A 21905-nucleotide genomic window follows, 5' to 3' on the forward strand; every position below is an offset into this window, starting at 1 on the left:
AAAATAAACAACAAAGAAACAAAATCCAACACAACTTACTAAATTATCATACTAGGTGTGCTGACAATATTTACATAAAGATGAATTTTATGTCATTTACAAAACAAATATTTATAGAATTTGTATTATTTTCAGAATATTTTGTTAAACTTCTTATGTGAAAAATAAATAGTATAAAAGTTCTCTTGTTCTTGAGGGAGTTTAGAAATCAAGTTTGAAGAAGGAAAATATACGTAAACTAGAAGTTAAGTGACAAAACAGAAGCTTATTTACTCTTCATTTATTTATTTTGAAAGGAAGAGTGAGAGAGAGAAAGAGACTGATCTTCCATCCTTTGGCTCACTCCTCAGATGCCCACAGCAGCTAGGATCGGGCCAGAAGCCAGCTGCCAGGAACTGCATCTGGGTCTCTCACATGGACCACTGTCTGCGGTCTTCCAGTGCACATTAGCAGGAAGCTGAGTGGGAAGTGGAGGTGGGCTCCACCCCAGGCCCTCTGACATGGGATGCAAACATAACAAGCAGGGGCTTACCTCATTGTGCCTCAGTGCCCGCCCTCAGAAGTTCAGCAACTTTTGAAGGCAACAGAGTAAAACAGGTCAGTGCTGGCGTTGTGACATAGCAGGTTAAGCCATTGCCTGCAATGCTGGTATCCCATATGGGTGCTGGTTCAAATCCCTGCTGCTCTAGTTCCAATCCAGGGCCCTGCTAATGTGTCTGGGAAAGCAGCAGTAGATGGTCCAAGTGCTGGGACCCCTGCACCCATGTGGGAGACCTGGATGAAGTTCCTGGCTCCTGGCTTCAGCCTGGCCTAGCCCTGGCTACTGTGGCCATTTGGGGAGTGAATTAGCAGATGGAAGATCTCTTTCTTTCTCTCTCTGTCTCTCCCTCTTTGTAACTCCACCTTTCAAATAAAAATAGATCTTTTTTAAAAAAATGAGTAAAAAAGGTCACACATCAGTGTAAGGTGAAGTAGTAATTAATGGCAAACCCCCCCAAAAAAACAAAACCCAAGTAGTATTCAACTTAATAGTAAGATAATAAACACTATTTTAATAATAGGCAAAAGATTTGAACAGACATTTTAATCAAGATAAACTACAACAGCCCCTCCATATTCAACGGGTTCTTTTCAAAAACTTATTTTTAAATTTAATTTTGATTTATTTGAAAGAGAGAAAGAGAAATTGATTTTCCATCCACTAATTCACTCCCCAAATACCTGCAACAATGGGTTGTACCAGGCCAAAGCAAGAAGCTCAGGACTCAGGCAAGGTCTCTCATATGGGTTTCAGGGTCCCAAAAGTTTGGGCCATACCCATTGGATTTGACATCCATAGAACCAACCTCAGGTCAAAAATACTTTTAAAAAATTGCATTTGTTCTGAACAGGTACAGACTTTTTGATTATCATCCTCTGAACAATGTAGTGTAACATCTATCGATGTAGAGTCTCTCTGTATTAGGTGGTATAAGTAATCTTAAGATGATTTAAAGTACACAGAAGGGTGTGCATAGGGTATACGCAAATATTATGCCATTTTATACGAGGGCCTTGAGCATCTTTATATTCTGGAATCCATGGGGATTCTGGCATCCAGTCTGAATATGAAGGAACAAATGTGAAGGCTAATAGGTACATGAGAAGATACATGCCATCAGTCGCCATTAGGAAAACGAAAATCAAAGTTGTGCTACGATACTGTGACATATCCACTTGGATGGCTATGATGAGAAAGACACACCACCAAGCGTTGGGGAGGATGTGCAGCAACTGGAACTTGTGTACATTGCTTGTAAGAATATAAAATGATATAACCACTTTGCATAACAGATTGGAAGTTTCTTAGAAATTGAACAGGGGCCGGCATTGTGGCACAGAAGGTCAAGCTGCTGCCTGCGATGCTGGCATTACGTATTGGGGGGCCAGTTCGAGTCCTGGCTGCTCTACTTCCCATCCAGCTCCACGCTAGTGTGCCTGGGAAAGCACTGCAAGACGGCTCAAGTACGTGGGACCCTACCACCCATGTGGGAGACCTAGACGGGGTTCCAGGCTCCTGGTTTTCCTGGCCCAGTCTAGGCTATTGTGACTTTTGGGTAGTGAATCAGTGGGTAGATGATCTTTCTCCTTCTCCATGTCACTTTTTAAAAATTGAAACATAAACTTACTATAAAACCTAGCAATTTACTCCTAGGAACCTACTCAAAGAAATGAAAATACATATTCAAGTAAAGACAATAAATATATATATTCATATATATGGATGTTGATAGCAGCATTGGTCATTATAGCCAAAAACTCAAAACAATCCAAATGTCCATCAGCTGGTGAGTGAATAAACAAAAGGCGATATATTTCTTAAATGGAATACCATTCAGAAATAAAAGAAACTAAAACTGATAGGTGTTACGAGCCAGATGAATCGTGACACTGTACACTAAGTGAAAGAAGCCAGATGCAAAGGGCTGCATTTGCATGACTCCATTTATATGCGATGTCCAGAAAAGACAAATGTATGGTGACAGAAAGCACATCAGTAATTATTTGGAGCAGAAGGTGAGAGCAGGGATTGATTAACTGCAACCATTAGTGAGGGCTGTACATCTATACATGCTTACAAAGAATCATTGAGTTGTATTCCTACAGTGAGTAGATTTTGGGGCCTGCACATTCTACTTTATATCACCACAAAGGAAAGACAACAATGTCATATGTCCTCATAGGAGTGAGTTGAAGGGGTCACATGAACTTCTCATGTTTACTTCAATGCTGAAACATAATTTAAAGATGTATCTATGAGCAGTATATCAACAGATGGGAATGGCTCTCCAAGGTTTCGGCATCCTTTACAATGCTGAGATGTATTTGATCCTAACACCATTCCTGTCAAGTATTATGTAATATATAATAAGCACCTTACTTTTCCCTGTTAGCTGTGTTCTGAGAAAACTTCAAATACTGTATAGATGGTATAATCTTAAAATCGAGGCCATTCTGGATAATTAATCTGAAGAAGCTGGATAGAAAATACTATCACTGCCTATGTACCCCCAGGAGTTTTTACCAAGACGATAATCTTCCATTGGCCGATTATACCAAATGATGTGTTAGTCTTAACTGGCGATGTATTACAGGGCACTGTTATAGACCTGGCTGGACGGTCACCCCCACAGGACCACCCACATGTCCATCTCCCTCGCTGAAGCCTGTGGTAGTCTCTCCCTCTGAGCATTTGCATTTCCTAATGTTGAAATGAATGTAATACACTTGTACACACGAAAAGGGGCACAGCAACTAACATCACAGTAGTTAATATTCCCCACAGAAATAAAGCTGCCAAAAGCCCAAATGGAAACTAGTTTGGTTCACAGCAAATTCTTCTCTAGTGTTTCTCTTGAAAGCACAAGAAGAACCTCAATGATCAATTCCAACCTAGCTTAAATCAGTACATTCTGATGCTTAAAGAAATGTGGATTGCAAAATGACCAAAGGTATAATTTGAAAATGCATAAAGCATATGAACACATTTTTTAAAAGATTTTATTTATGTATTTTGAGAAGCAGAGCTACAGACAGAGAGAGGGAGAGACAGAGAGAAATATCTTCCATCCACTGGTTCACTCCCCAAATGGCTATAAGGCCACAGCTGAGCCAATCCAAAGCCAGGAGCTTCTTCTGGGTTTCCCACTCAGGTGCAGGGACCCAAGCACCTGGGCCATCTTCCACTGCTTTCCCAGGCCACAAGCAGAAAGCTGGTTTGAATGAGGAGCAGCCAGGACAGAAAGCAGCGTCCACGTAGGCTGATGGCATCACAGGCGGAGGCTTAGCCTACTACGCCACAGCGCCGGCCCTGAACACATATTTGTGTATTATATAAAAACCACATGAACATCCTTAATCTCACTGTACATATGCAAGACAGCCCCAAATCAAGTCCTTTGCATTCAGCCCAAGATTCAGTGCTCAAGATTTATAAAAAGGTTCGAGTCCTGGCTGCTCCACTCTGATCAGGCTCTCTGCTATGGCCTGGGAAAGCAGTAGAAGATGGCCCAGGTCCTTGGGCCCCTGAACCCGTGTGGGGGACCCGGAGGAAGATCCTGGCTCCTGGCTTCGGATCGGCACAGCTCCAGCCGTTGTGGCCAACTGGGGAGTGAACTAGTGGATGGAAGACCCTTTCTCTCTCTCTCTCTCTCTCTCTCTCTCTCTCTGCCTCTCCTTTCTCTGTGTAACTATGACTTTCAAGTAAAATAAATAAATCTTAAAAAAAAAAAAAGAAGGCCAGTGTCTGGGATTATCTTTCCCCAATTCTGGTTCAAGGAGGAGGTAGGTGGGAACGTTTTTCCCCAAAGGCAGAAAATATCAGGCTCTGTTACACCAAAGCTTCAGCCTTCCTATTTCAGCCTCCTGTTTGCTGATCTGTCCACACACATGCTTGTGCAATCTCTGCTTTACAAGAAGGCATGGACGCTCTGTGTCCTGGCTGCTCTGTGACTCCCTGCACGATCCCCAGTGCCCTTATTCCTGAACTGCTCTGACAGATGACAGGTGCTCCTGGGGATGCTTGCATCACCTTCAGTCTGGCACAGTCTGTGCTCCCGACTATGATCAAAATACAAACCAGACTGGATCGGTCTAAGCAAATGTAGACATGGTCAGCGATTTCAGTCACTAGCTAATCTCGGTATTTTCAATTGATAAAAGTTTCGTATTAATTTATACAATAAATACACAGAGTAATAGGACAAGCATGTACCTTGGGAGCAAGATAATTGTATTTTCATCTGAAACTTATCACTGAGGCCTTGTGAAGTCCCTCAAACTTGAGGACTTCAGTGTTCTCAGATGAGAAAACTCAGTTTTTTAGATGAAATAGTCTCTAGAATCTCAACTGTAGGTTGACAATCATTAGTCAAGATAGCTATGGGGAGGGGAGGAAAAAGAGAGAGCGAGAGTGAGAGTGAGAATGAGAGAGAGAGATCTTCAATCAGCTGGTTTACTTCCCAAATGGCCACAACAGTTAGGGCTGAGCCAGGCCAAAGTCAGAAGCCTGGAACTCCATCCAGGTCTCCCATGTGGGTAGAGGGGCCCAAGCACTTGGATCATCTTCCACTTCTTTCCCAGGTGCATTAGCAAGGAGCTGAATTGGAATTGGAGTAGTTGGGACTCAAACCACTGCTTGTGTGGGATGCCAGCATCGCAGGTGGTAGGTTAACATGCTGTGCCACAATGCTGCTTCTTGGGCTTTTTTTTTTAAAGATTTATTCATTCATTTGAAAGGCAGAGCTACAGAGAGGCAGAGGCAGAGAGAGAAAGAGAGGTCTTTCATCTGCTGGTTCACTGCCCAGATGACTGCAATGGACAGAGCTGCGCCGATGTGAAGCCAGGATCCAGGAGCTTCCTCCAGGTCTCTCACATGGGTGCAGGGGCCCAAGCACTTGGGCCATCTGCCATTGCTTTCCCAGGCCATAGCAGAGAGCTGAAACAGAAGTGGAGCACCTGGCACCAAACTGGTGCCCGTATGGGATGCCGACACTGCAGGCCAAGCCTTTAACCTTCTGTGCCATAGTACCAGCCCTTGTGCTTTTTAAAATTTTTAAATTTAGAGCCACCATTGTGGTGTATCAGGTAAAGCTACCACCTGCAATGCTGGCATCCCATATGGGCACCAGTATGAGTATCAGCTGCTCCACTTCCATCCAGCTCTCTGCTATGGCCTGGGAAATCGGTAGGAGATGGCCCAAGTCCTTGGGCCCCTGCACCCACGTGGGAGACCTAGAAGAAGCTCCTGGCTTTGGATCAGCACAGCTCTGGCCATTGTGGCCATCTGGAGAGTGAACCAGCGGATGGAAGACACCTCTCTCTCTCTCTCTCTCTCTCTCTCTGCCTCTGCTTCTCTGTAACTCTGCCTTTCAAATAAATAAATAAATCTTTAAAAAATCTGTACATTTGAAACTCATAGACACAGAATCCACTATCCACTTATTGAGAATGCGAGTAATAAAGAACAGAACCAGATATTAATTGTCTTAGCTCATTTTGTACTGTTATAAAAGAGTACTGATGCTGGGTCTGTGAAAAGAAAAGAGGTTTCCTAGCTCACGGTGGGAGAAGCAAAGTTCAAGATCAAGTAGCTGCCATGGTGGCTGCTGGTGAGGGCCATGTGGCTGCCTCACAACATGACGGACGGCAGCCTGGCAAAAACACACTCGTCCCTCCTACAGACAGGCTTGCCTCTGGGAATGACCTCGCCATCTCAGTGCCATTACATTTGGGAATTAGGCCTCAGTATGAATTTTGGAGGGGTGAGAAACCGCAGCATTAGTTAAATTATGTCTCACAAACACAAGCATGTGTACATACAAGTACAAGGAAAAGGTATCTTCAAGCAGTCTTTTATTTACTTTCTTGTTATGAAGTCTTGGAATATTCTGTAGGCTTTCAAACTTCCCAGAGCTCTGGTGTTCCTCAAAGGTGCTTTTTCTGGGGCTCAGATAACTAAATACCCCTTCCTCAACACCTCTGTTTTATCTATGTGACTTCTCTTTAACCCTTTGCTTAAAAAAGAGTACTTGGTTAAACACAGTCTGAAAACCACTGTACTATATAATGTAAAAGGTTTTGCTTAAATGCTGTACTTTCTTTTAAAAAAGATTAAAAAGATTTGTTTATTTATTTTGAAAGAGTTACCGAGAGGGAAGACAGGAGATCTTCAGCCGCTGGTTCACTCCCCAGATGGCCACAATGGTCAGGGCTGGGTCAGGGAGAAGCCAGGAACCAGTAGCTTCATGTGGGCACTGGGGCCAAATACTTGAGCCATCTTTCTCATCTTTTCCTGGGTGATTAGCAAAAAACTGGAGCAACGGGGACATAAACCGGCACCCATATGAGATGCCAGCATTGCAGGTGGTGGCATTTACTGCTACGCCAAAACATTGGCCCCTTAAATGCTGTACTTTCAAAAGACAACTCCTTAAACAAAAACCAGCTAAAAATTGCTTTTCTTATACTATAAATTATTAAATTTTGCCAAAGCCCTGCACAAATCACCAAACTTTAATAACTATACAAACAATAATATTTGATAAACAGGATCTCCTAAGTTATGGCATCATTGTAACTCTGGATTGATAGGGTACTAAATGGGAAAATCCTGTTTAGACAGTTTTAAGAGAAGGGATGTGTTTAATGAAACAAGTTTGATAATACTGTCATCATTAAATTGATAGCTATTTGGCATAATTTAATCTTTGCCACAAAGAATTTTGAGAAAAGGAACAATCAGAAACTTAAATGAATCCCCCAGTTTCCTTCAGTCCAATTCCTTTAGCTCTTCTTCTTCTTCTTCTTCTTTTTTTTTTTTTTTTTACAGGCAGAGTGGACAGTGAGAGAGAGAGACAGAGAAAAAGGTCTTTCTTTTGCCGTTGGTTCACCCTCCAATGGCCATTGCAGCCAGCGCGCTGCGGCTGGCGCACTGCGCTGATCCAATGGCAGGAGCCAAGTGCTTCTCCTGGTCTCCCATGCGGGTGCAGGGCCCAAGCACTTGGGCCATCCTCCACTGCACTCCCGGGCCACAGCAGAGAGCTGGCCTGGAAGAGGGGCAACCGGGACAGAATCCGGCACCCCGACTGGGACTAGAACCAGCGTGCCGGCGCCGCAAGACGGAGGATTAGCCTATTGAGCCGCGGCGCCGGCTAGCTCTTATTCTATGAGTGGTAGTTTGGTCTGTTGAATTTAACAAATTATATTTTTGCTCCATGATTTAAACACTAAAATTTGATTTTTAATTTTTCGTAAGGACAGGTGTCCATGGTGCTGAGTGAGGGTGCATGCAAGGCCTCGCCACTCAGTACTGCTGACTTTCTATGTTGACTCAGCATAACGGAAGAGTAAAAACAAAAAATCATCTTTGGGTCATGTTCTCCATGACTTTGAATCTATTTACCACCCAGGTAGGTCACTGTGTCACTTAGAGACTGAAAAAAGGGGCAAATTTTTCTAGCCAACCAAAGGACCTTTTTCATTTTAGTTCCCTAGAAGTCTGCATTCTTCCCATAAAAATAGATTTGATTCTTCAACAAAATGCTTTGGGGACTACTGAGGTAAACGAATATAAAGACGATTACTCAGGGTAGGTGTTTGGCTTAGAGGTGAAGACATCAGTTCAGGTGCCCACGTGCTACATGGGAACACCTGGGTTTGATTCCCACCTCTGTCTCCTGACTCCAGCTCCGGGAGGCAATAGTGCTGGTGTAAGTAATTGGGTCTCCGTCACCACTTGGGAGGGATTGAATTTCCCACTCTTGGCTACAGACTGGTCCAACCCAGGCTGTTGTGGGTATTTGGGGAGTGGAGCAGCAGATGGCAGACTTCTGCCTACCTCTCTTTATTTGTCTTTCTCTGTTGTTTCTTAAGTAAATAAATTTAAAAATAAAAAATAAACAAATGATCACTCTATTGGAGTAAATGAAAAGGATTCCTTTCCTCTATGCAGAGCTTGCACCAGGAAATCACCAGAGGAGGGAAGCATCCGACGTTACCGTGAAGATCACTGGAGAACGTCTCAGACAGTTACTAGTTCATTTCTGAGTCCATTTCTCAGCTTCACTGAAACCTCCCGGAGCTGACAACATGATATCCTCATCAAACGATGCTTGCAGATCTCTTGGGTCTCAATTCCAGGCTGTTTAGATCCCTTGATGGGGCAGCATGGGAAAGGTTTCCTTTATCTTTGGAAAGTGGTTCACGTTCTCCTTTCATTTTCTTCCTGGAAGAAGGTCTCTGGTTTTTCCCGCTTAAGTTCTAGTCTACTCAGAAGGAAGACGTAAATAAAATCAGCAGGCTTGTCCACACAGGGCCCATCTTCCTGTGGTTTATGCTCCCATCCACTTCTGCTGTTGTTATTGTGGCTTTGACTATTTGTCTTTTGACCTCAGGAACCTGATTTGAGTGGGCAGAGCTTCCAGAACAGGACTTCAGTGTGACTGTGGGGACATCCCAGGGGTTTGGAACAAAGCCACCTTATGAGACCGTCCTCTGTTGCTCCGAGAGTCCATCTGTGTCTCTGACCATACCTGCAAGGACCCAGGATCTCTGAGTTCTCCTTGGGGATAGTTACCACCACCTGGAAAACCACACCAAACATCATCTCTGCAGCCAGGAGTCACAAACCTGTTGGCTGGCACAGCTGCAGGGGGTATGCAGGTAGACAGTGTTCAGAGGGAAAACAGGAGTTCCTGACTCTCCCAGACTATAACTGTTTACTTATTTACATGAGAGGCAGAGAGAGGTTGATTCCCCAAATACCTACAACGGCAGGGATTGGGCTGAGCCAAAGCCTGGAGCTGGAAATTCAGTTCACATTTTCCACGTGGGTGACAGGAACTCAACCCCCTGAGCTTCCAGTGCATTTTTGGGAAGCTGGACTCAGGAGCTGGTGCTGGAAACTGAACCCATGTATTCCAGATGGGCTATGGGCATCTTCACCACGAGGCCGACCACTTTACCATGATTTTCAAGTATCTTCAAAAGAATCAACTATTTTGTCAGAAATGTAAAAACCTTAGAAAGCCAGGACAAAATATGAAGATGAGGGAAGCAGAGAACAGTAAGAATTAATTGCTTTCTTTAGGCTCAACTTAGAGAATGTTTGTTTTGACTACATGATATTGCTTTAATCCTAAGGAATCCCCTGAAGCATCGCTTCTGTTGAGCGTCAGCTAGCAGGGTCTCCTCGACAGCGGGGTGCGTGGTAGGTGGTGAGGACAGAGAAGAGGCGTCCTAAGCCTGCTGCCCAGAATTCGAATTGGTCCACTTCCTCATTCAGCTACAAGCCAGGAATTCTTGGCTGGTAAGCTTTGTGTTGGGTGACTTGCAAAACAAAGGCAGGTCAGCACCGACCAGCTCTGGTGGCAAACGTGCAGCTCCTGAGAGACTCTGGCATATGCCACAGAGGAGGAGAAGGTTCCACAAACAACCCCCAGTCCCGCCTCCCAGGTCTCGTTACACCTGGTTTCTCAAGAGCCGGCTGGCTCAGCCAACCTTGCCAATCCCAGAGGAACGCCAGGGCAGGAGGCCGGACTCCAACTACCTTTGCCCTAATTTATTGAGGGCTTTAAAAGCAGAAAATAAAACTTTGAACTCCACTCATCTGAAGTTTATGATTCAGGTGTGCTACCTGCCTTCAGGGGCACCAGAGATCACTGTAGTTAAAGTGACAGGGGGGTGGAAAAAAAAAACCAAGCAAACAAACCAAACCTCTGTGCACTGCCGAACAGAAAGGCGTGTCCAGACCCTGCCCAGCTGGTTCTTGTAGCATATTAACTTGGCGGGGGCGCGCGGAAGTCCCCGGATCTGCCTGCTCCTCTCTCAGGGCCAGGACTTCCCCTGCGTGCAGGCCTTTCATCCTCTCCCCTCGCCGGCCTTCCAGAATCTAGAGAAGAGTGACCCGTGTCAAGGACGGGGCAGCAAGACCCGGGAGAGAAAAGCAGGAGGAGGAGGAAGGGAGAAAGGGCCCTAGGGAAACGGTGGCGGAGAAAAATAGTGGGTCAGGGGTGAAGCCTGCTCTCTTTTACAGAGTATGGGAGCTTGAGAGCGTCACTCACACAAGCCCTTCCCGCGCACACAGCCCCACGGAGCCCGGGAGGATCCAGCGAGCTAATTTTGGGGCAAGTGCTAGCAGGGTGCTTTGTCGCAGCAGGTGCCGTAGCTCTCAAACTCAGATTCTGAGCGCGGTGGTCTTTGGTGTCAGATGCAGCCTTGAAAGCCACAGGCAAAGCCAGGCCAAAAGGAAGGAGTGACTTCCCGCCCAGCCAGAAGGGAAGTGGACGTGGCCTCCTGTGTCCTCCCAGGGGTCCCAGAGGTCTCTCCCTTCTCCCTCGGGAGGGTCTAGGCTGCCTTGGGGGAGTTTCTTCCAGCTGAATTCAGCCATCAAGCACTCGTCACGGGAAGGTGGGGCGCCCTTTAGCTAATCCCACTGACCCTCTGTGTGTGTCGGGACCGGAAACAGCCTGTTCCTCAGAGGTCCTTACTACACGTGCGTGTGTGTGCGCGTGTGTGAGGGGGACTGGAAGTCACCTGTTCCATTACACACATGTGTAACCAGTGTGCATGTGTTTAACCTGCCATGTGCATGTGTGTGCGTGAGGGGGACTGGAAGTCACCTGTTCCTCAGAGCACCTCATCACACGTGTGTGCATGTGTGTGAGCGTGTGTGCAGGCGTGCATGTGTCGGGACTGGAAGTCCCCTATTCCTCAGAGGGCCTCTTTACACGTGTGTGCATGTGTAGCCCGCCATGTGCATGTGTGTGTCGGCTATGGAAGTCACGTGTTCCTCAGAGGGTCTCTTCACATGTGTGTGCATGTGTGTGGGCGTGTGTACCCGCCATGTGCATGTGTGCGTGTCGGGACTGAAGTCACCTTTTCCTCAGAGCGCCTTATCACACACGCAGGAAGGTCCTGTGGACGCGGCGGCACATGCTGGTGTTTTCACAGGCTCGTCCCCGTCTGACACAGCCGTGGCGGCCAAGCCCTCGGGTGGCTGACACATGAACCAGTTTCTCCCGTCCTTACCGCCGGTTCCCGCTGGAAGGCGGCTCCGGGTGGGGCGAGGTGAGGTGGAGCAACCGGCCGCGAGGGAGACACCGGTGCCCCGCCCCTCGCGGCCGGCGCCCCGCCCCTCGCGGCCGTCGCCCCGCCCCGCGCACCCGGCGCCCCCGCCCCTCGCGGCCACCGCCCCGCCCCGCGCACCCGGCGCCCCGCCCCGCGCAGCCTGCTCCCGCCCCGCGGCGCTCGGTGGAGGAATCGTCTAGAAGGAGGTGGGCCGCGTGGCTCGCCCAGGGCGTGCAGCGGGTAAACAAGTTGTCCGTCAGGGGGTGTGCAGCGTGAGACCCAGGAAGGCCCCGGTGCGCTAGTCGGCAGCCCGCCGAGCCCAGGGCCCGTGTCGGGCCTGGTGTCCCGTCGTCTTCCGCCCCTGCACGCCCACGTTGCCCCTCAGGCCGGAACTGCCGCGGTGCAGTGGTCAGAGCCTGGAAGGTCTACATTTTCCTAAACCGGAACGTGCGGCCACGGAAGGACGCGAGCGTCCCCAGAGCCCGCGGCCTCCCAGGCCGAGCGGCCGCTTCCCTCCCCTGCTGAGCTGGGGGCCGCCTGGCGCGAGCCCCGCTGTGGGGCCGGGGCGCCCCTCACCTCTCCCGGCGGGGCCCGGCCTGCTCCCCGCGCTGTCCTGTCAGAGCCCGTCAGTCCCCTCGGTCAGCCCCCTCGGCGCGTGAACTTAGCCCCGGAGGAGCCACAGGCCGGCACCCGGGCTGCTCCTACCTCTAGGATAACGTTGAGAGACTAAAATGACTCCCACGGTTCTCAGCTTCAACGCTTTGCCCTGCCCGCCTCCGGTTTTTAAATGTGTGTTTTTAAAGCGAAGGGAGGATGTGCCTTCATTTTCCCTCCAATGCAGATAGTTTGGGCTTTTAAAAAATTTGAGTAATAATTATAATTAAATATTCTCATTAAAGTAGTTTTCTGTTTCGCAGAAATTAAGTGGTCTAGTTCGGAAATCCACTTTTTTGCCAGAGATAAAAATGCGAAAATATTTTTAAAAATTATTGCAAAAGTTCATGATTGTAGCTTCAATTGATTACGTATCTAGATACACCCTTTTTATGAATTTTTATTTCATTTTGTGAGTACTGCTATTTTATTAGGAAACATTTTAGGCATATAAAAAAAGCCCTACAGAGAATTGTATAATAAGCAGCTCTGCTGCACTCCCCAGCCCCAGAGATGAAACGTTACAGGTGTAGGGGAACACCCCAGCACCCCGTGCATCCCATTTGCTGATCCCATTTCCCTCTTCATTCCACAGGTGAGTGTAGCTCTGCTATACTATGGGATTTATCATAACCACACATGGAGAAGATTCTTACTACGTGTGTGTGTACACACTACACTGTGTAGTGTCATTTTTCCTGTTGCTAGTCTGTAGAAGTGATGGCAGCTGCCCTTAGATTTCTGCAGTGGACAGAGCCTTCCCGCTTCCCTGCGAGACTGTGGTGTAGCCACAGTGACTACAGTGACTTGGCCCCTCCCTCTAACTGCTGCTGCTACGGCAGGTGCCTGGACAGCCACGCTTTTCTTGATGGGTGGGAGCTGTTTCTGCGTTTTCTCTATCATAAACAAGGTTGGTGTGAACCTTCTTGGATGTGTCTCATGGTGCTCATGTGAAGACTTTCACCCAGGAGCAGGAATGTTTCGGAATTTTAAGTATAAAATCTGCAGCTTTATTAGATGCTGCCAGACTGCTCTCCAGAGCCACCAGCTTCACATTTTCGCTATAGAAATATGAGGAAATACGGGCTATAGATGAGAGGAGAGGGAAAGGAAAAGAAATCATTCCACGTATTTCCAGCAAGAAAAACCCACTTTTAACTTAAAAAAATTATGTGTTGGTATATATGCATCCACATTTATTCTTCTGTGATACATGGGCATATATGTATGTAAGTACAGTTAGCATATATGTATTTATGTACATATAAAGATGTTAGTGTGCACATCTATTCTATGCAGTCTGTGCCTATACAAATAGATGCATTATTATGTATGTATTATACATACCTACATGTATGTATGAGCACATACTGTATGTATTTACACTCAGATTTAAACTTTTCTGTACTGGTCAGCTTTTCATTACTATAAGGAAATGTCTGAGATAGGTTAATCGTATTTTTTTTAAAGATTTATTTTATTTTATGTGAAAGAGTTACAGAGAGAGGGAGAGAGGGAGAGAGGGAGAGAGAGAGAGAGAGAGGGAGAGGTCTTCCATCTGCTGGTGCACTCCCTAGATGGCCACAATGGCTGGAGCTGCGCCGATCCAAAGCCAGGAGCCTGGAGCTTCTTCCAGGTCTCCCACGTGCGTACAAGGGACGCAAGGACTTGGGCCATCTTCTGCTGGTTTCCCAGGGTGTAGCAGAGAGCTGGATCAGAAGAGGAGCAGCTGGGACTAGAACCAACGCCCATATGGGATGCCGGTGCTTCAGGCCAGGGCTTTAACTTGTTGCGCCATAGCATCAGCTCCAGCTCACCGTATTTTAAAAAAAGAGGTTTGTTTGTCTCGTGGTTATGGAGAGTCAAAATCCAAACAGCTGGACTCAGGGTTTGGCCAGAGTGTCCCTTGGCTGCATAATGGCATGGCAGGAACACTTATCTTTCCATGTCTGGTCTCAGTCCCTCTTCTTACAAAGCCACCAGGATTCGATCATGTGGCCTCCACTCTGGAGCCCTGATCTGATCCCTTCCTAAGAAGGCCCCACCTCGAACACCACAGTTAGACAAAGGCTCTCCCCTCTTAGTACCGTTAATTTATTACTTTGGGTCTTACACTCTGACCTGAGTTCAGGGGCACACATATTCAAACCGTAGCGCTTAGAGAGCCTGTGTTTTAAAAGTTTACATCTTGTAGTGAGCCTTTCACTGTGCCACTGAAGAGTCCCTTAAAAACACTAGTCTAGTGACTGCGAATTAGTTCACCATAGGAGTGTCTGTGTTTCATAACTATTCACCTGTTAAGCATCTAGATAGTGAGTCCTTGTCCCTACAGAAAGTGTGGGAGTCCAGTGTGCTTTAAATTGTAACTCTTTTGATTCCTCTTCCTCATGGTAGTTTTAGTGGCTTACTTCTGTCCTTTTGTTTCTGGAGCAGCTAAAATCTTTCAGGATAAAATAAAAACCTTTAATTTAATTTTATGTTTCATGTTAACGCATTTTATTTCTTTTCCTAGCTGTGTAGCATTCTGTTACAGAAACATAACACAATTTAGTTATCTGCTCTGCAGCAGATGAGCATTTACATAGTCTCAAGTGTCGTGTTTTACAAACACTTCGTGTACTTATAGCTGTGTCTGCACATGGCTCTTTTTATGTGTGCATAGCTGGATGTGTGCGTGGCTGGGTGTGCACATGGCTATGTGTGCATAGCTGTGTGTGAGCATGGCTGTGTGAGTGGCTGTGTGCAGGGCTGGGTGTGCATAGCAAGGTGTACACATAGCTGTGTGTGTATAGCTGGATATGTGCATAGCTGGGTGTGCACATGGCTGTGTACATGGCTGGATGTGCGCATAGCTGTGTGTGCATGGCTGTGTGTGTGCATAGCTGGATGTGTGCATGGCTGTGCATAGCCGGGTGTGTGCATAGCTGGGCACATGCATAGCTGGGTGTGTGCCTCTGCTGATTCATGGGGAAGCGTCCCTGCAGCTCTTGCTCTTCCAGCTCCACCCACCAGCAGCTGGTTATGTGACCGAACAAGTTAGTTCACCCTTCTGAGTCTCCACTTACGGTATCTGCAGAATGGAGCTCACAGAGGTAATAATGAGTTACTGAAAACTTACGGCAAAGCAGTGACAGCTCTAAGTATTCATTTGAATTACTCTAATGCTCACATCTCTATCAAGTACACACCGTGGTTGCTCCCACTTTACGGATGATCATGTTGAAGTAAGAGAGTTTGTGTGTATAATCCAGATTGCAATCAATATTTGGCATATCCATGAATCAAACTTGTAGGCTCTTCCCCAGAGCCTGCCCCGCCTCTTTTAAAAACGTTTTATCACATTTGCTTTTTCATTGTTCCTCCCTCCCTGTGTTTTTCTTTTTTTGCTGAACCATTTTAAAATTGTAGACATCTTAACATTTCACTGTGAAACATCCCAGAGTTATTACACTTAAGAAAATTAGCACTAATTTAATATCACCTGACATGTGTTGCATTATATGTGTGTGTCCTGTGAACAGAGTACCTGGGATGTAGGTTGTGCACACCAGTTTTTCTAGGTAACACAAGTTGATTTTCAAGATGCTTCACCCAGATCCCTGCCTCCCCCCCCCCCCCGTTTGTGTTAGAATTTTTGTAGTTTTGCATCCTCATCAACACTTAGTATTGTCAGACTACAAATTTTTGCTAATCTGATGGAGTGTGAAATGGTTGTCTCATTGTGGCTTTAATTTGCATTTTCCTGATTATTTATGAGGTTGAATTTATGAGGCTATTCTTTTCCTCTTAAGTGAAATGCCTGTTCATTTCTGTTACCCATTTAAAAAAATGGTTTGTTTGTCTTGAAGGCTTTTCTTTTTGAGATGGAAACTGGCATGACGAATTCTTACTGTAACCTCTGGTTACTCAATGGCTCAACAGCACAAACAAATGGTCCATGGAGAATGAAGCTGAAAATAGAGGAATGCCTTCCTAAAAATGATTACTTGGGAATTTGGATTTCAAAGGTGGAAATGAAGCATGCAGCTTCATGCTGAAGAGCAAAATATACCAATACATATAAAATTTCACAAGATAAGTAACAGAACAGCAGCAGTGCTGTATTTAAGTAAGAGAGATGAGTTGAATCCGAGTCCTATTCCCACCTGTCCTATTTCCGGGCACTGCGATCTGAGTTATGAGAATGGTTGTAGGGATGAACTCCAAGTACTTCTCTGCCTTTGTACCTGTCCTTTAGACGGTGAGTGGGCTTCAGTCATTAGTGCTGCGAGTCACTCCATTTTCACCAGAACTAAGCACAGAAAATCAATAGTAGGATCGTTTAATAATGCTCCAAAGACTTGAAAAGAGCCTGTTAAGAGAGGTTTAAACCAAAATAAAGGAGCTTCAGAGTGAGGTGTTCTTGTGTTTGTTGTTATTTTCCTTTTAAAGAGAACTATTTGTAGCTAGGGCTGCTCTTGCCAGAGTGGAATTCAGCTGAGGCTGTTAATCCAGATTTTTCAGATAGGACAGCAGATAAGATGTATCGGCTTATTCATGCAGAGGCATAAGAAAATTTGAAGAGAAAATAAAGTATGATTAATCACTTTTCAGCATATAAATGCTAAGATGTGTACTTAAAAGTACACATCACTTTGCAGTGATTTATAGCATTTACTGTTCCTTATCTAAGTGACTATGGAAAATAGAGCTGGTCTTATTGATGGGGTAAAATGTACTGTTCACTACACCGTATCTCATTAGCTTCAATCTTGAGTGCTGTTTCCAAGATTTCAGATAGAAGACACGGAAATAGAAGTTACTGTGCCTCACTACTCTTAAGTCCATCCAGATAGTAACTTCCCTTAAAGTACGACTGAACACTGTATCTTGATTGCAATGAGTATAGGATTTTCATTATGATGAATAGAATTGTATAAAGTAAGTGCATTTTATAATGTGTAAATTATACCTTATTTTAAAAAGTATCAAGGCACGGTGTGTGGTCTGGTAGTGTTGGTGTTGGGGTGAAAATCTTGGTCATCCCATTGAGAAAAGACAAGTTGCCATATACTTAACCATAAAAACTACGAGCTAATTTTCCAGCTGATCTGTGGCCAGCTTGAATTGAAAGAGATGTAATTGTACTCCACAGTTTACTCTGGCCAAGGCGAGGCAGGCCAACTATGTGAAAAATTGTGAGAGGAGGAAATGTAGAAAGCTATAGCATTAGAAATTTATCCCAGTTCTCTTCACATCCAATCCTTTCCTTAATGAGAAAGTGTGGGGAACAACTTGATAAAATAGGGGAGTGGTTCATACATCTGATCTCCTCCTCCCTTCTTCCCCCCTCCCCTACCCCTACTTCCCTCTTAGAATAATGGCAATTAGCATTGGTTGGAGGAACTTCCTCAGCATGAGACTTTTGGATTTGGAAGCATCCCAAAGGATGTTTTCCTTGTCCAAAATCAGTTGCAGGTTTTTACCCAGATATTTGCAGGCCAACAAGTTTGAGAACCAGTGATCATGTATAGTATTTTGCCTCCAAAAAGAGGTTTAATATTATTTGTAACTATTTGCAAGTATTTTAAGGAAACAAGACTTCTAGAGTATATACAATAAACAATGAATATTAAAAATCTCTAGTCACATAATCCTTTATTCAATTTAATATCAATCTTTTCTTTTGCAAATTAAATCCATTTTCTCTCCCAGAAGCCTCTGCAGGTAGACTGCTAATGCCAATACCAGTAGCTGAAGACCAAACTGTTTTCTAATCATCAATAAGGGGTTTTATTTTGTCCTTTTTCATGCCTTGTCTGTTTCTCTGTACTTTCTAATTTGTTGTGAGGGCAGTTTTCCTGTGTTGCCTGTTTGTAGAATTCCTCTTGTTGCATTGAATGGCTCATTGTTTATTTTTCTTTTTTTCTTGCTCTTTTTTAGTTTCACATTACTGAAAAAAAAAAAAGTGAGAACACACTGGAACCCTTTTATACCTTTCAATTATAGTCTCCTTCCTGCTCCTCTGGAGGTAGTCACTTTTCTGAACCTGATGACTCTTTCCTATTCATATTTTTTATATTTTTATCCATTCTCTGCCCATTAAACGTTTTATATTGATTTATGTTTTAAAATATACATGTAGATTCTTATGCATCATTCAATATGATGTTTTTAGGTTTTCTGTTTAGACTTCTTTAGAATTTTTTTAAGACTTTTATTTACATGAAAGGCAGAGTTACAAAGAGAGGGAGAGACAGAGAACATCCGTCTTTTGTTTCACTCTCCAAATGTGTGCGACAGCCGAGGCTGGGCCAGACTAAAACTAGGAGCCAGGAGCTTCATCCCAGGTCTTCTGCGTGGGTGGAGGGGCCAAGCACCCGGGCCATCCTTTGTTGCCTTCCCAGGCTCCTTAGCAGGGAGCCGGAGCAGAAGTGAAGAAGCCAAGAGTTGAACCAGAGCCCATGTGGGATGCCAGTGTTGCAGGTGTCAGCTTAACCCTCTACACCGCAACACTGGCCCCTAGAATTTGTTTAGATTTCGTGTTTCTGGGTATTTTCCCATCTCCCTCACTCCTGACTTTTATTGGATTGTCCATATCTCAGGTTCCTTTTACTGCCTTCATTTTCCTCTTTGTGTTGGAAATTATACAATATAATTCTATTCTTTTGATATGCATTCTTAAAGAACATAGTTAATCAATATCTCTGTTCTTCTCTAATATAGAAACTTAGGAATCTTTAGATAAGGGTTTCCTTGGTGATCTTCAACATTATTGTTGCCTGTTATTTTAATATTACCTTACATTTATTATTTTTAAAAAATATTTACTTATTTATTTTGAAGGCAGAGTTACAGAGAGGCAGAGGCAGAGAGAAAAAGAGAGGTCTTCCATCTGCTGGTTCACTCCCCAGATGGCCACCACTGCCGGAGCTGTGCTGATCTGAAGCCAGGAGCCAGGAGCTTCTTCTGGGTCTCCCACGCAGGTGCAGGGGCCCAAGTACTTGGGCCAACTTCTACTGCTTTCCTAGGCCATATCAGAGAGCTGGATTGGAAGTGGAGCAGCTGGGACACGAACCGGCGCCCATGTGGGATGCTGGCACTGCAGGTGGCAGCTTTACCCACTATGCCACAGCATTGGTTCCTACCTTACATTTAAAGCCTGCTGAAATTAGTTATCAGTATTCTTTTTTAAAAAATTAATTAATTTTGAAAGGCAGATGGAGAGAGACAGGGAGAGACAGGGAGAAACAGAGAGAAAGAGAGTTCTCATCTTCCAGTTCACTTCCAAATGGCTGCAAAGGCTGGGTCTGGGCCAGGTCAAAGCCAGGAGCTTGGAACACCATCCTTGTCTCCTGAGTACTTGCTGTTTTCCCAGGCCCATGAACAGGGAGCTGGAGTGGAAGCAGAGCAGCCAGGATTTGAAGCAACACTCATGGGGAACTGACCTTGTAGAAAGTTCAACCTGCTGTGCCACAGGGCTGGCCCTCTTCTTTTATTTGTTTGTTTTGAAGGACCTTCACACCTTATTTTATTATTTAGGGTTTGTTTAAGGAATTTGTATTTTATTTCTACAATTACACTAGTTCTTTGAGGAAAAGAGCTTTTTTTTTTTTTTTTTTTTTTTTTTAATCACACAACACTCATCTGGATTAATGCCATAACTACTTGGCAACCCTGATCTTATTTCTTAACATATTGCTTATTTATTTTTTCTGTACTTAAAAGGCAGAGAGAGAGAGAGAGAGAGAGAGCGCGCGCGCGAGTGACCTGTCATTTCCCACAAATGTCCACAATAGCTAGGCTAGGCCAGGCCAAAGTCTGCAGAATCCATCCAGATGTCCCACACAGCTGGCAGGGACCCCAGTACTGGAGCCATTACCTTCTGCCTCTCAGGGTGTGCATTAGTAGAAAGCTGAATCAGAAACTGAGCTGAGCCGTGCCGCACATGGCGTCTTAACCACTGCACCAGATGCTTCTCCCAGAATTCTTCACAGTAAATTGTTGTTATATTTAGACAGGATGATTACAGATTTCTTTATTTACCTTCGGGTTTTACCCCATTCTTCTTCTGGATTCAGTGATTTTCTTAGAAAAGTAAATCCTGTAAAAGTTTTTTTTTTTTTTTTTTTTTAAGGGTTATTGAGTGGTAAACTGTCAAGGTTATTGTTTTTTTTTTTTTTTTTGTTTTTTTTGTTTTTTTTGTTTTTTTTGACAGGCAGAGTGGACAGTGAGAGAGAGAGAGAGACAGAGAGAAAGGTCTTCCTTTGCCGTTGGTTCACCCTCCAATGGCCGCCGCGGCCGGCGCGCTTGCGGCCGGCGCACCGCGCTGATCCGATGGCAGGAGCCAGGAGCCAGGTGCTTTTCCTGGTCTCCCATGGGGTGCAGGGCCCAAGCACCTGGGCCATCCTCCACTGCACTCCCTGGCCACAGCAGAGGGCTGGCCTGGAAGAGGGGCAACCGGGACAGAATCCGGCGCCCCAACCGGGACTAGAACCCGGTGTGCCGGCGCCGCTAGGCGGAGGATTAGCCTAGTGAGCCGCGGCGCCGGCTAAGGTTATTGGTTTGAAATGTTTGTATTTCACTGTCAGTCTTGAAATTTAGCTGGGTATAAAATGAGAATGAGTACTGTCTTCCCTTAGCACAGTGAGAAGGCATTCGTTTCTCACAGGTATCTATTGTGACTGATAATAAGTTTGGCAGTGCTCTTGTTGCATGATTTTAGGAGATGTGCTTTTGTCTTCAGTTGCTTTGGAGAGTTTTCTCCTTGTCATTGACAGTCTTAAGTTTCACCGTAGTCTATCAGTGAAATTTTAATTTTTTTAAAAAAGATTTGTTTGTTTATTTATTTATTTATTTGAAAAGCAGAGTTACAGAGAGGCAGAGGCAGAGAGAGAGGTCTTCCATTTGCTGGGTCACTCCCCAAACGCCTGCAATGGCTGGAGCTGCCCTGATCTGAAAGCAGGAGCTTGGAACTTCTTCTAGGTCTCCCGCGTGGGTGCAGGGGCTAAACACCTGGACCATCTTCTGTTTTCCCAGGCCATAGCAGAGAGCTGGATTGGAAGTGGAGGAGCCAGGACACAATGGGATACCCATATGGGATGCTGGCACTGCAGGCAGCAGTTTCACCCACTACACCCCAGCGCTAGCCCCAAAATTTTAATTTTTTTTTTTGACAGGCAGAGTGGACAGTGAGAGAGAGATAGAAAGGTCTTCCTTTACCGTTGGTTCATCCTCCAATGGCCACTGCAGCTGGCGCACCACGCTGATCCGAAGCCAGGAGCCAGGTGCTTCTCCTGGTCTCCCATGCGGGTGCAGGGCCCAAGGACTTGGGCCATCCTCCACTGCACTCCCTGGCCACAGCAGAGAGCTGGCCTGGAAGAGGAGCAACTGGGACAGAATCCGGCACCGGGACTAGAATGCGGTGTGCTGGCACCGCAGGCAGAGGATTAGCCTATTGAGCCACGGCACCGGCCCCAAAATTTTAATTTTTATAATGGGGCTGCTATATTCCTCTGAAATTAGAAGATTTGTTTGTCTTTAATTCTGGAAAATGCTCATCTCTCATTTTGTGAAGTATTATCATTCCCCCTCTTTCTCTTTTCTTTGTTCTGCCTAGAATATCTACTTGATACACATTAGACCATCTCCATCTATTTTCCAAA

General features: G+C 45.3%; 1 long non-coding RNA gene across 1 annotated transcript; it reads left to right on the top strand.

Annotated features, from left to right (window-relative positions):
* Positions 1-11728: 11728 nt before the first annotated feature.
* LOC138849563 (uncharacterized) lies at positions 11729-14738 on the top strand. The gene is made up of 2 exons (XR_011388449.2): positions 11729-11847; positions 12857-14738. It is a non-coding gene; the product is annotated as an uncharacterized LOC138849563 (long non-coding RNA).
* Positions 14739-21905: the final 7167 nt, after the last annotated feature.

The sequence above is a fragment of the Oryctolagus cuniculus genome, chromosome 5, assembly GCF_051225735.1.
Source record: "Oryctolagus cuniculus isolate XC-2025 breed Fujian yellow rabbit chromosome 5, ASM5122573v1, whole genome shotgun sequence".
NCBI lineage: Eukaryota > Metazoa > Chordata > Mammalia > Lagomorpha > Leporidae > Oryctolagus > Oryctolagus cuniculus.